The sequence below is a fragment of the Ranitomeya imitator genome, chromosome 5, assembly GCF_032444005.1.
Source record: "Ranitomeya imitator isolate aRanImi1 chromosome 5, aRanImi1.pri, whole genome shotgun sequence".
Taxonomy (NCBI): domain Eukaryota; kingdom Metazoa; phylum Chordata; class Amphibia; order Anura; family Dendrobatidae; genus Ranitomeya; species Ranitomeya imitator.
The window spans coordinates 52,074,521-52,089,478 of record NC_091286.1 but is presented as its reverse complement, the minus strand read 5'-3'; the positions used below and the strand labels follow the sequence as shown (position 1 = coordinate 52,089,478).

At 44.3% G+C, this 14,958-nt stretch overlaps 1 protein-coding gene across 21 annotated transcripts in view; it reads left to right on the top strand.

The window, feature by feature from the left end:
* NRXN1 (neurexin 1) overlaps positions 1–14,958 on the top strand; it is a 1,975,072-nt gene that overhangs the window by 1,459,345 nt on the left and 500,769 nt on the right. The gene's annotated exons all lie outside the window — the stretch shown is intronic.

The window sequence follows — 14,958 nt, the reverse complement described above, 5'->3', positions numbered from 1 at the left end:
TCTCGCTAGCGATCTCGCTATGTGAGACGGGGGCCTTACTGCAGGGTATTTGCTCATTTTCTTTTTATCTTAGGCTTTCTTTCTCCAACTAGGTCAACTATGGTTGTGGTGTAGCGGTTAGAGCAGGGTTCAGTGTTGTTCACCAATGTGGCGACATTTTGATAAAACATCTAATTTAAATTAGAAAATTCATTGATAATCTCCAAAGGGGAAAAAAACCCATTATGGCCCTAATTCACCAAGATCAGCAATATTTACGCAGGTCTTGTTGAGAAGGTGTGGTGGAGTCAGGTTCTTCTGATTCATGACAAAGTGTGCCTCACCTCATCAATGAAGGAAGAGTTATGATGTAAGGTGTGCCACAGGTCATCATGAACTAGATGACTTGTGGCGTCATGCCCTTGTTTGCCTCGTCCTGTTGCATCCCTACTCTGTCCTTTTTGGCAGAACCCGGAGAAACTGGTGTAAAAATGCCAAAAGTTGTGAAAACAAAAATTGCAACTTTTAAAAGTTTTTTAAGACATATTTTTGGCATTTAAGCTTTGATGAATAGGGGTCCCTGTTTTCTAAAAAAATATTCTTACCAAGAGGTAAGCACAAGCATACGTTAGGATATTTGAGTTCTCATTTTTATAGATGGCCTATCTTTTGTTTTAATAGTATGTTTGAAAGTGGTTGGACAGCTATAATGAAGATACATGTCCTTATATTGCTAATGTAGGTGGTATATATTCTGAACTAAAATTTTACAGATCTCTTTGGTTACGCTAGGAATGTGTACACTCTGTAGCTGAGGTTTTGCCTACAGAGGTGCTGAATATATTGTGTAAATAAAAATTCTTAACATATATCATTACCATCGATAGCTTTGTGTAAAACAAGACGACTGTGCAGAGTTTCTTTCACTTGCCTAAACTCATTGTCTTTGCACAATGATGGCAGTTTGCCTGATAGGTAGATTCAGATTGCCCTAGTGCTATGTTCTGTATCTAGGGAGCTAGTACTTATTGATCCATTGGGTCTGTCAGCGTTTCAGGTCACTTGGCTCCAAGCCTGGTTTCTTCTCTTGACTTTGAGAGTTGTGCTGTATGCACTGACTACTAATTGTCTTTCATTTCATACCTGACTTCAAATAAAGAAACGTTCAAAAATACATGTAGTAACATAGTCTCATAGATCTGAGATGTATCCAATGTATTAATTAAGAATAGCTAAAGGTTCATTTAATTGAAACTGTAACATATCCACAGATATGTACTGAAAACTAGGTTTTAAAGTATAATTGTTGGTTCTATAACTAAAGGTGGTGACTCTCATAATATACAATCAGAAAATTGCTTCTTAAGGCCCCTTCACATTAAGCGACGCTGCAGCGATACCGACAACGATCCGGATCGCTGCAGCGTCGCTGTTTGGTCGCTGGAGAGCTGTCACACAGACAGCTCTCCAGCGACCAACGATGCCGGTAACCAGGGTAAACATCGGGTAACTAAGCGCAGGGCCGCGCTTAGTAACCCGATGTTTACCCTGGTTACCATCTTAAAAGTAAAAAAAAAAAAACACTACATACTTACCTACCGCTGTCTGTCCTCCAGCGCTGTGCTCTGCACTCCTCCTGCTCTGGCTGTGAGCACAGCGGCCGGAAAGCAGAGCGGTGACGTCACCGCTCTGCTTTCCGGCTGACCGGCGCTCACAGCCAGTACAGGAGGAGTGCAGAGCACAGCGCTGGAGGACAGATGGCTGTAGGTAAGTATGTAGTGTTTGGTTTTTTTTACTTTTAGGATGGTAACCAGGGTAAACATCGGGTTACTAAGCGCGGCCCTGCGCTTAGGTACCCGATGTTTACCCTGGTTACCAGTGAAGACATCGCTGGATCGGTGTCACACACGCCGATCCAGCGATGTCAGCAGGAGTCCAGCGACAAAATAAAGTTCTGGATTTTTTTCAGCGACCAACGATCTCCCAGCAGGGGCCTGATCGTTGGTCGCTGTCACACATAACGATTTCATTAACGATATCGTTGCTACGTCACAAAAAGCAACGATATCGTTAACAATATCGTTATGTGTGAAGGTACCTTTAGGTAATAATATTTTCTGTTGAAGTCACTAAAGGTGAACTGAACTTACTCGATTAATGGCAAATTCCATCTAAACCTGTCTCCTGACATGTAATAACTTCATCTAATCCCATACAACCCATATAAAGGATTACTAAACTTTCAGAAAACTATATGGCCACCATTCTGGATCAACATGTTAGGGCATGTTAGGTTAGGATATGGGTTGAACAAGATGGACTTAAAGTCTTCCTTCAACATAACTCTGTTACTATGTTACTATTCAGTGATTTTTCATCAATGTAGGGATCAGGTAAAAAGAAAATACCCCTGATTAGTGGAAAGGGCAGAAGTGCTCAACTTACCCTCAGCATGAGGTGTGAGATGTACAGAACTATAGACTTTCATACACTCCTCTGCTTGCCTTCCTATGAGTAACCGATGGAAGGCTTAGGATCTGAACCACCATTGATTGATTGCTAAATGGATACTATAACATATCAAATGTTTTTAAACTTTAGGTACTTATTAAGATTTCATTCATTTGAGATTCCCATTGAGCCGTAGAGTGAAAAAATGAAAGGGCTTGTCCTAGGACATCTTTTCAGGAGCACACGGCTCCCCAGGTTCCCAGCTTGCTGCTTGCTGGACGCAAATGTCCTCTTTCTTAATGGACAATTCAGGCCAACAGTCTCATGAAGCTACAGGTCTGAACTGTGTGTTTTCCAATGCTGCTATATGAGGCAGCTTTGCCTCTGTACCATCAGAGCCTAAAGTTGGCCTGAATCATCAGTTACCAATGCTCTACAATTATTCTGGCTAGCTTTAGAGCTGTTCTTACATGCTCCATTGAAAAGGCTTAAAAGCACTGTAGATGTTTGACCATCATATGTCAACCTGAGGCCCAGATGGTGTCATCATATCATTAACGGCTTTGCCAATAATTTCATATGAAAATCTCCAACATAGTGTATGTGATAGAGGATTATATTTTTTTTTATTAGAGGCGCTCTATGTTATGCTCTGGTGATTAAGGAGCGACATGCGTCTAGCTATGAGCAGGTGGCAACTATACTGACCGCAGTCCCTAAGCTCAACACAACACTAGAAGTAGCCGTGGAATGCTCCTAACTCTGCCTAGGCATCTCGTCACAGCCTAAGAGCTAACTACCCCTAAAGATAGAAGCAGGAAAACTATCTTGCCTCAGAGAAAATCCCCAAAGGATAGATTAGCCCCCCACAAATAATGACTGTGAGAGGAGAAGGAAATGACATACGTAGTATGAAACAAGATTTAGCACAGGAGGCCACTTCTAGCTAGACAGAAATAGTACAGGGCAGAACGCTGTGCGGTCAGTAATAAAAACTAGAAAAAGTCCACCGCAGAGAAATGCAAAAATCTCCACACCTAACTAAAGGTGTGGAGGGCAAACTCTGCTGCCCAGAGCTTCCAGCTTAACTGAATAGATCCATACTGAAAAGCTGGACAAATGAACAAAAACAAAGAAAGTGCTGAACAACAAAATCCACAACAAGAGAACCGCAAAAGGACAAGCAAGGACTTAGCTTTGATGAACTGGTCAGAGTGTCAGGAAAGTCCTAAGAGCAATGACTCCAGGCAGGAACAATTGACAACTGGAATTGAATGAGGGATAAGGCCAGATTAATATAGCCGAGCCAGAAAGACGATCAGTGAAAACAGCTGCTGAAGCTAAATCCAAGAAGCAGCCATACCACTGAAAACCACAGGAGGGAGCCAAAGAGCAGAACTCACAAAAATGCTACTTACAACCACCGGAGGGAGTCCAAGAGCGGAATTCACAACAGCTCTATCTGCCTTAGTTCGCAGACATCCATCTGATGTCTGGGATGCCTCCATGTTAAATGAGCATCTGTCACTGGGACAACATTGGAAAGTTTTTGTTCTTATTTCATTCCTACTTCCCCCTTAATAATCTATGTTTTTTTTAATAAATACACCATACAGTTCCAGAAATGTGGGCTTTTTCAACTAGGGCTAATTTTTATGGTCTATAACAAGAGTGTGTTACTCTAAGGATTCTCTTGGGAGGGGTCTTTAGGTTGTTTAGCATAATTTCCCTGTGAGCACCGCCCTCGAGGTAAAGACCAAAATAATTTGCCCTCAATAAAAAGGTATAAATCTCTGGAACCATACGGTGGATTTTAATAAAAGAAAAAAAAGCACAATACTCAGGGAATAAGTGAAAATTAAGCAAAAATGGAAACTGTCTTCTTTTGACTGGGTGACAGGTGCTTTCTAAAGATTAATTTAGGTTTATTGTATGGTGCTATGCAACAGTGGAAACTATTAAACTTTGAGTAGCACAATTTTAGTTTATTTTCTGGTCTCCAGACCCAATCTCTCTGTATACAATATGCAAAAATGTGCAGAGTTGCCATTTTAGCCCTTTCACCATCCTAAACTAAGCCATGTGTATTACTGCTACAAATCCAGGCCGGGCTACAAAGTCCTTTGACTATATGAGATTATAATTTAATCCCTCATTTACTTGTCTATGGCAAGTGCAACACTACTAAATCCCTTTCAAATCAGAGACAGGGACCATTTATTCCTAGGTGACTGCCTTGAAAGCACATTGAATTTTTAACACTGTCACATACTCAATTCGTTCTTCACCTTACATTAAACACAGTTTGCCTGGTGCATGAATTGTAATAGTACAGAAACAATTGGTTTTGTTTTACTAACATGAAGGATAGTTTAGTTTATCAACTGGGAGTTATTTATGTGAAATATCAATGTGGAAAATTGTTTAATTTTACAAAATTGAAAAATACTGAACTACAGTGCAACGAAGAGGCAAGAATACCTGGCTATTTTCTAAAATGTGCATTTTACTCTGTTAGGATTTGTGATCATTCGGTGAAGTTATCTTTTGTCCAGTACAAAAGATCATTGTTCTCGGCAGCACATTGACCTGTGTAAACAGGACTTGTGCTCCTGAGAACTATGGCAGTCGATGCACACTGAAAGATGTATTGCACATTGCTCAATGCACATTTGCAGAGCAGTCTGTCTGTGTAAACGGGCTTTTAACCCCTTAACGACTGACGCTACGCCGTTTAACAGCATCAGTTAAGTGGCCTTATTCCTCAGCGCCGCTTTTTAACTGTGCTGAGAAATAAGTGTATAGCGTTCCCCAGCATTGGACAGAAAATTTCCTGGGTTTAGGCTACCAGGCATAGATGTGACCCTGGAGAAAATGATTCTGGTCAGTTTTTACAGTCCCCAGTCTTGTGATCACCATTATGCGCCAAATAATTGCGATTGCAAAAAAAGTCTGATTTTCCATTCATTTCTTTCTCCTCTGATATGATCTAGCATACTAGAGGAGAGAGAAATGGGGTCCCATAAAGCCCTCTCACAGTACCTCTGCCATCCCCAGACACTCTATCTCCGTCCCCCGGCCCTCCGCATCATCTTTCTGGGAGAAAATGGCGGACGCATACACAGTGCGCCCGCGAAGATCTGCTGGCCGGCACCTGGCAACAATAGGAGATAATTCCTTTTGGTTCATTTTGATCACTGTGATAGACCCTATCACAGTGCTCAAAATAAAAAAATAGTAAATCAAACCCCCTTTGTCATCTTCTTAGTTAGGTAAAAATATTGAAGTAAAAAATGTATTTTTTGCCATTCTTTGCAGTTGGAGTTCATGTTGAGGCTACGGTTAGGGTTGGGGTTAGAGCTAGCTGTGTTGGGGTTATTGTTGTGGTTAGGGTTGGGATTAGGGTTAGGAGTGTGTTGGAGTTAGGGCTGTGTTCATTCATTCACCATTGATTCCAACCAATTTTGCATTCAAAAAGTCAAATGGTGCTCCCTCCCTTCTGAACCCTGCCCTGCGCCCAAACAGTGGCTTTCATCCACATACAGGGTATCGGCGCACTCAGGAGAAATTGCACAACCAATTTTGCGGTCCATTTTCTCCTGATACCCTTCGGAAAATAAAAAAGTTTGGGTCCAAAGTAATTTTTTTGTCAAAAAAGTAAAATGTTCATTTTTTTCCTTTCACATTTATTTAGTTCTCATGAAACATCTGAAGGGTTAATAAACTTCCTGAGTGTGGATTTGTGCACCTCGAGGGGTGCAGTTTTAAGAATAGTGTCACTTTTTGGTATTTTCTGTCATATTGACCCCCCAAACACTCTTCAAATGTGAGGTGCTTCCTAAAAAAATGGTTTGTGAATTTTGTTGCAAAAATGTGATATCGCTAGTTGACTTTTAACCCTTATAACGTCCTAAAAAAAAAAAGTTTCCAAAATTGTGCTGATGTATAGTTGACGTGTGGGAAATGTTATTTATTAACTATGTTGTGTGACACGACTCTTATTTAAGGGCACAAAAATTAAACGTTTGAAAATTGCAAAATTTTCAAATGTTATGCCATATTTCTGTTTTTTTCATAAACACAAGTCATATCAAATACATTTTACTGCTAATATGAAGTACAATATGTCACGAAAAACATTCTAAGAATCAATGGAATCCATTGAAGGGTTCCAGGGCTATAACCTCATAAAGTAACAGTGGTCGGAATTGTAAAAAATTGCTTAGTCATTAAGGTCAAAATTGGCTCTGTCACTAAGGGGTTACACAACCAATCGATCTGTAAATATTTATAGTTTGGTCCATGTAAAAAAAGTTTGCATTTCTAACAAGATCCATTAAATCTATCACACAGCATGGGATCCATTTTTCAGAAGACTACTTGTAAGTTGTCTAAGCTTAAAATGGTCATTATAAATCTGTCCCAATTTTCTCCACGTTTGCAATGCAGTTGATTATAATCTTGATTTTATTTTATTTTGTCAATCACTGCAGCCTGGGTAGAAGTTGCTTGTAGTGGTCTTTCATGAGATTACCTGAAGTGAGTCCAAGAGTATGTTTTCCCTATGATCAATACTTTATCTTATACATTCAGTTCTAAAACCTCCATGTATAACTATATTTTAAAATATTAGATAGTAACCATATTTAATGCTTCCCTACAGTAATATTTAGTGGCCATTTCCGGGTGATTTCATTGTTAATATTTTTGGGAAAATTTACTCAAGAAGCCAGCTCACCCGTGATGCATAAACCAAACCTCGGGAGCACGGACCCGCTGTGTCCAGGCGTATAAAGTCCAAAAAAGAAGAGAATGTCCAGCTTCACCGAATCCGTAAAAAAGGGTTTTCTTTATTCACAAACTTTAAACATAGAGGATACAGACTTCAGCACGAACCACATGGGTAAGAATCTCAACGTGTTTCTGGAGACTAAGCTCCCTTAATCAAGGAATTAAGGGAGCTTAGTCTCCAGAAACGCGTTGAGATTCTTACCCTTATGGTGAAGCTGAACATTCTCTTCTTTTTTTAAATTCACTCAACTGATGCAGTTTAGCCAAATTCAGAAGCAAATTCAAAAGGAATGTTAAATATAAAGAAAGGATTTATGTTTGTCCTTTCTGCAAGATCCACTTCTGGATTTGGCTGAAAAAACCTAAATCGATCACTGCATTGGGGTTTTTGCCAAAATTCTCTGTGTGAACCTACCCTAAGGGAACATTCATGCTACAATTTTTCCTGTACAAGCAAATCTAGTACATAACTCCAGTGGACCCAACAACAGAAATCTAAGACTGCCCTTTGGACTTCTGTGAGTCCACATTCAAATCCATGTGGAGTTACTTTCCATGGTTTCTGCCCAGCATTTGCTTAGGAAGTGGCTTTGAACCTACGCTTTGTTTCTAGCAGCCATTTAAATACTTATTATTCTCAATTTACACCCTATTTATATGTCAGTCTAAGTAGAGAAAAAGCAGACCGCACCACTGCTTATGGGTATAGCGACGCCTGCTCACCTGCGTCTGAAGTGAAACAGCCGGATCTCGGGTGCTCGTGCCTGAAGAGCCAGTGAACAATTCCAACGTAGAAGCACAAAAACAGAAGAGGCAGCACTCACCAATCCTTCGAGTCGGTATTCTTTATTTGCTTACAAAAACATCTTCACGGCCGGGGGTGCAATAATACAGAGTGCGGCAAGTCTGACGACAGCTGTTTCGCGCCTGCCTGGCGCTTCTACAGGTCAGTGGACCTGTAGAAGCACCAGGCAGGCGCGAAACAGCTGTCGTCAAACTTGCCGCACTCTGTATTATTGCACCCCCGGCCGTGAAGATGTTTTTGTAAGCAAATAAAGAATACCGACTCGAAGGATTGGTGAATGCTGCCTCTTCTGTTTTTGTGCTTCTACTATTTATATGTCATCATCACCAGGTCATAAAAGGAGGAAAATAAATGGAAATATGACTTACTTTCTGATATTCCATTGAGATATTTCTGAAGGCAACATTGGGGAAGACCATGAAGTTTACTGATTTCCACAACAAAATGTAGAATGCATTGATGGCTGGTCATAGCTAGGGAGCTTCTTACAAAGTTCCAGTGCTTTTAATATATGTTTAAAGCTAAGTAAAAATAGATACAGATCTTCTGAAGGTATTAACAAGTGCACAATTTATTTGTGGACCTATAACACATGAATATCATAATTTGACACATAACTGTAGAAGAGAAAAAATTGTTGTGAAACTTCACAGTTGGAAGACGCGAAATGTATCATTTAGAAAATAAATAACACAATTAATGAATACGAAACTATTTAGAAAATTATCGGTATTATTGTTAGGTCTCGAGTTCCCGCTTCTGCACAGGGGGAATCTCGAGCCATCTCCGCTGCGGTCTCCCATTCTTATCCAGCCGCAGTGGAGTCTGCTCAGCAGGGACGTCGGTCCCAGCGTCTTGCTCAGTCTCACTCTGTACAGAGAGTTACTGCTGCTTCTTCAGCTTCTGCCATTAAAGCCAGTGCTGGTCAGCAGCGAGCGGACTTCTCTGGGACTAAGTCCTTGTCTGCACACACTGAGCATGCCCAGGGCAAGATCTCCCGTTGGAGATCGAGGGTCATGTGCTCAGGCTCTGCAGCACATTCCATTGGTCCTCTTGGCAGGTCTTGGAAGGGCAAAGTTTCTGTGACCACTTCCTGTGCTGCAACTATATAAACTGCGCATGACCGCACGGCCATGCGCTAGTGTACAATTGTTAATGTGTGTATGTTGTGAGTGCAAGTCGTCCTTGGATACCCCTACCCTATTGAATGTCTGTTCGCGGAAGGAGTATGTTTGCTATCTAGCGCCCGACTTAGCCTACAGCACTAATCACACATTACAGCGTCCAGTTGCTGTGACCACCAGTACGGCGCCGTGCACTTCCTCTGTGCTTTCCTTACCCAAGCCTGGGTGGTTAGTGGCATTCATCAGTGCGGCACCGCATGCACTCTTGTGCCTTAAAATTGTTATTTAGTTTCTTTACACACCCAGTTGCGGTGTTGTGCCAGCAAGGGTCTAATCGGACTTCAATCCTAGTTGGGGTTGAGTTCGCTGACTACTTGCTCGCGCTCTATGTGCGGTACTGCGGTCCTGTGACGCAACAGGATCGCTTCCTTCACGCTGGGTGAAGTTTAACCCACGTGTGTATGCTTATGAGTACCGCCATATAGTCCGTCATTACTTGGCAGCAGGTTGCATCTCTGCACGGTGGACCCCTGTCCTTTAAGGGGACAATTACTATAGGCTCATTCTCCCACTCGGTAGAGCTCTGCGTGGATTCTGGGGCGGAGGGCAATTTTATGTCTTCTGCCTTCGACCAATGTCACGCAATACCCCTGGTTATGCTAGCTCAACCAGTAACGGTACGAGTGGTGAATGGGTCGACACTGCCCTCACAGATAACACACCAGACCATCCCTTTTACTCTGTCCATGTCGCCATCTCATCAGGAGATTATATGTCTGCTCGTCATTCCTGAGGGAATTGATGAGGTCCTGTTGGGAATACCTTGGCTACGGTACCACTCTCCTCATATCGAGTGGTCCTCTGGCAGAATCCTGGGATGGGGCGAATCTTGTGGGGGTAGGTGTCAGAGGGAGTGCGTTCAGGTTGCTACTACTGAGGTACCCGCAGATCTTTCCTCTCTCCCCAAGCAGTATTGGTCTTATGCAGACGTGTTCTCCAAAAAGGCGGCGGAGATCCTTCCGCCCCATCGCCCCTATGACTATCCTATTGATCTCTTGCCTGGTGCTGAGCCTCCCCGGGGTCGAGTCTATCCGCTATCTCTCCCGGAGATGGAGGCAATGTCACAGTACATCCAGGAAAATCTGGCAAGAGGATTCATTAGGAAGTCAGTGTCACCTGCTGGGTCAGGGTTCTTCTTCGTGCAGAAGAAGAATGGGGAACTACGTCCATGCATAGACTACAGGGGTCTTAACGCCATCACCGTTAAAAATAAGTATCCTTTGCCCTTGATATCTGAGCTCTTCGATAGGCTTCGGGGAGCAAGGGTATTTACTAAACTAGATCTGCGGGGTGCTTACAACCTGATTCGCATCCGTGAGGGGGACGAATGGAAGACGGCTTTTAACACCAGGGTGGGCACTATGAATATCTGGTGATGCCCTTCGGGCTCTGTAATGCCCCGGCCGTTTTCCAAGACTTTGTGAACGATATCTTCCGGGATATGCTTTCCACCTCGGTCGTAGTCTATCTGGATGATATTCTCATCTACTCTCCAGATATTGACTCCCACCGGAGAGATGTTTGCAAAGTCTTCGACCTTCTACGGGCAAACTCCCTCTATGCCAAGTTGGAGAAGTGTATGTTTGAGCAGGAGTCCTTACCTTTCCTAGGCTACATCATCTCTGCCCAGGGATTGGCTATGGATCCTGCTAAACTACAGGCTGTGATGGACTGGCAGGAACCCCATTCTCTTAAAGCGGTGCAGCGCTTTATGGGGTTCATTAATTATTATCGCCAGTTCATTCCGCACTTCTCAACTTTGGTAGCTCCCTTGGTTGCCCTCACCAAGAAGGGGGCGAATCCCAAATTGTGGTCTGAGGAGGTCTCCAAGGCCTTTAACTCTATAAAGTCACACTTCGCTAGCGCTCCCATCCTACATCGCCCCGATGTTGATAAGCCATTTATCATGGAGGTGGATGCCTCTTCTGTTGGTGCTGGAGCAGTCCTCTTCCAAAAGGATGCTCAAGGTCGGAAGCATCCTTGCTTCTTTTTCTCCAAGACCTTCTCACCAGCAGAGAGGAATTATTCCATCGGGGACAGGGAGTTGCTAGCCATGAAGTTGGCTTTCTCGAAGTGGAGACATCTCTTGGAGGGAGCACGTTTTCCCTTCCAAGTCTTCACAGACCATAAAAATTTGGTGTGCCTGCAGACAGCCCAGCGGTTGAATTCTCGCCAGGCCAGATGGTCCTTATTCTTCTCCCGGTTTCATTTCACCCTCCATTTTCTTTCTGGGGAGAAGAACATTCGGGCCGACGCTCTCTCTCGCTCCGTTGTGTCATCTGCGGAGGAGGAGGAGGAGCCTCGGCTTATTGTCCCCACCGAGAGCTTGAGAACTGTAGCCCCGGTTTTGCTAGAGTCTGTGCCCCCGGGCAAGACTTTTGTTCCATCCAGTTTGCGACCGGAGGTTCTCTCTTGGGCACACTCGTCCAGGGTGGGTGGACATTTTGGTACCAAAAGGACATCTGAGTTACTGGCGAGGACATACTGGTGGCCGCATATGGCTCGTGATGTCGCAGAGTATGTTCGGGCGTGTGTCTCTTGCGCCAAGAACAAGACTCCTCGGCAATGGCCAGCTGGTTTGCTTTATCCTCTGCCGGTGGCGGACAGGCCCTGGGAGATGGTCGGGATGGACTTTGTGGTGGGCTTACCCAAGTCTCGTAACTGCACCATTATCTGGGTGATCACCGACCATTTTTCCAAAATGGTGCACTTGGTGCCTCTTCCACGGCTACCTTCTGCACGGGCGTTGGCTGTTTTGTTCGTCAAGCATATCTTTCGCCTACACGGTATGCCAGACAAAATTGTTAGTGACCGGGGTCCCCAGTTTGCGTCTCGATTCTGGAGAGAGCTTTGTCGTCTACTCAGTATTGAGTTAAATCTCTCTTCGGCATATCATCCCGAGACGAATGGGTTGGTAGAGAGGGCCAACCAGACCTTGGTCACATATTTACGACATTTTGTTTCTGCCAGGCAGGATGACTGGGCATCCTTGCTACCGTGGGCAGAGTTTGCACTTAACAATGCCGTAGCCGACTCCACCGGTCAGACTCCATTCCTCCTAAATTACGGCCAGCATCCGCGTGTTCCTGTGCCCATGCCTGTGTCTTCTGCTGACTCCAGGGTGGCAGACTGGGCTGTGGAGGCACGGGACATTTGGGACCGCACGCAGGATGCCATTCGGGCCTCCAAGGAGAGAATGAGGTCCTCCGCCAATGTTCATTGGTGCCCCGCTCTGACCTTTGCTCCTGGCGACTTGGTGTGGCTCTCCGCCCGTAACATCAGGCTGCGAGTTGAGTCCACTAAGTTTGCTCCTTGCTACTTGGGTCCCTTCAAGGTTCTCGAACGGGTTAATCCTGTGGTCTACCGTTTGGCTCTTCCTCCACGCTTGGGTATCACCGACACCTTTCATGTGTCCCTCTTGAAACCCGTATACATGTCCCGGTTTTCCGAGTCATCTGCCGGGACATCGGGTTCGTCTACGGACGATTACGAGGTGAACGCTATTTTGGGGTGCAAGGTGGTACGCGGCAAAAAGTTCTATCTGGTGGATTGGAAGGGTTATGGCCCGGAGGACAGGTCATGGGAGCCTGCTGAAAACATTCGGGCCCCACAGCTCATTGCTGCCTTCGAGCGTAGCGAGGCCCAAGGAGGGGGGGGCCCTAGGAGGGGGGTAATGTTAGGTCTCGAGTTCCCGCTTCTGCACAGGGGGAATCTCGAGCCATCTCCGCTGCAGTCTCCCATTCTCATCCAGCCGCAGTGGAGTCTGCTCAGCAAGGACGTCGGTCCCAGCGTCTTGCTCAGTCTCACTCTGTACAGAGAGTTACTGCTGCTTCTTCAGCTTCTGCCATTAAAGCCAGTGCTGGTCAGCAGCGAGCGGACTTCTCTGGGACTAAGTCCTTGTCTGCACACACTGAGCATGCCCAGGGCAAGATCTCCCATTGGAGATCGAGGGTCATGTGCTTAGGCTCTGCAGCACATTCCATTGGTCCTCTTGGCAGGTCTTCGAAGGGCAAAGTTTCTGTGGCCACTTCCTGTGCTGCAACTATATAAACTGCGCATGACCGCACGGCCATGCGCTAGTGTACAATTGTTAATGTGTGTATGTTGTGAGTGCAAGTCGTCCTTGGATACCCCTACCCTATTGAATGTCTGTTCGCGGAAGGAGTATGGTTGCTATCTAGCGCCCGACTTAGCCTACAGCACTAATCACACATTACAGCATCCAGTTGCTGTGACCGCCAGTACGGCGCCGTGCACTTCCTCTGTGCTTTCCTTACCCAAGCCTGGGTGGTTAGTGGCGTTCGTCAGTGCGGCACCGCATGCACTCTTGTGCCTTAAAATTGTTATTTAGTTTCTTTACACACCCAGTTGCGGTTTTGTGCCAGCAAGGGTCTAATCGGACTTCAATCCTAGTTGGGGTTGAGTTCGCTGACTACTTGCTCGCGCTCTATGTGCTGTACCGCGGTCCTGTGACGCAACAGGATCGCTTCCTTCACGCTGGGTGAAGTTTAACCCACGTGTGTATACTTATGAGTACCGCCATATAGTCCGTCATTACTTGGCAGCAGGTTCCATCTCTGCACGGTGGACCCTGGGCTGCGAACGCACCATACTCTATCTGTCTTATTATTTGGTGCGTTCCGCTAGCCCTAACAATTATATAGTAATAAAAGAAATTGACCGTGCAATGTAAAAAAGAAGAAAGCAAAATAAAAAAGCAGGAATTAATGCCTTAAAAAGAAGAAAATGTATGCCTAGATAAACATTTCCTCTGCTACAGAAGTTATCAAGGTTCTTGATTCCATCTAGCCCCATGGTAGATCAAAGAGGATATATTTCCGTGTATTGCTATGGCAACTCACTTTAATTATGTGTCATAGCAAGAGTGAAGAAACAAAATGGAGTGACAAGTGATGGGCTGATGCAGGGTGAAGAAAAGGAAGAAGTGCAGTAGTCAAGCTTTTAGAGAAACATGGAAAAACAATAGATATAAAGCTTGCAGCAATCAGTGGGCCATTAATATCCTGATATTTACTGTATAGATTTATTATTTTTTTATAAATTGACCACATTTATTTGTAATATTAGTAGCATTTAAAGGGCCTGCCCTTTTGATATACATTAATGTTAGACTCCCAGGGATAGTTCATCAATGTGGTGTCACCGGATAGCCCCATTAATTTATATGAATTGGTCAAGGATAAGTCATCAATATGAAATTGTTTGGTGTCCGACACCCGGCACCCTCAACGATCCACTGTGATTTGCTCCTGATGTAAATACATGAAACGTGGCATCATTCAAAGCTTAGCGGCCGCTGTTGGTTACAGTAGAACAGCTTCAATTCTTTTTAGTAACACGTTGGTTGGAGCTCTGTTGAAAAGAAGCTCTTTGGCAGCACCCGACAACAACCTCAGCACATTGAATGGATCTCCGTTCTACGGCTCCATTACATTTTACACTTGTCTGCCACCAGAGCTGTTTTCAGCTGATCATGTGGGTGCCAGGTGACGGAGACCAGTGATCTCATTTTGACAGGTCACCATTATGGTGTGAAAACCTCTTCATGCCTTGTAACTGGCAATGCACTGGACAGTTCAATATTATCAGAGTATCCAAACCCAACAGTTATCCAGAACCAGCAGTGGGCAGAGGTCTTAGCCTATAGTGGAGTCATTATACCATGGTCTGATCACATGCTGAAGTTTGGGTTCAAAAACACTAGATTTAGTCTCCAACCTAAGTTCT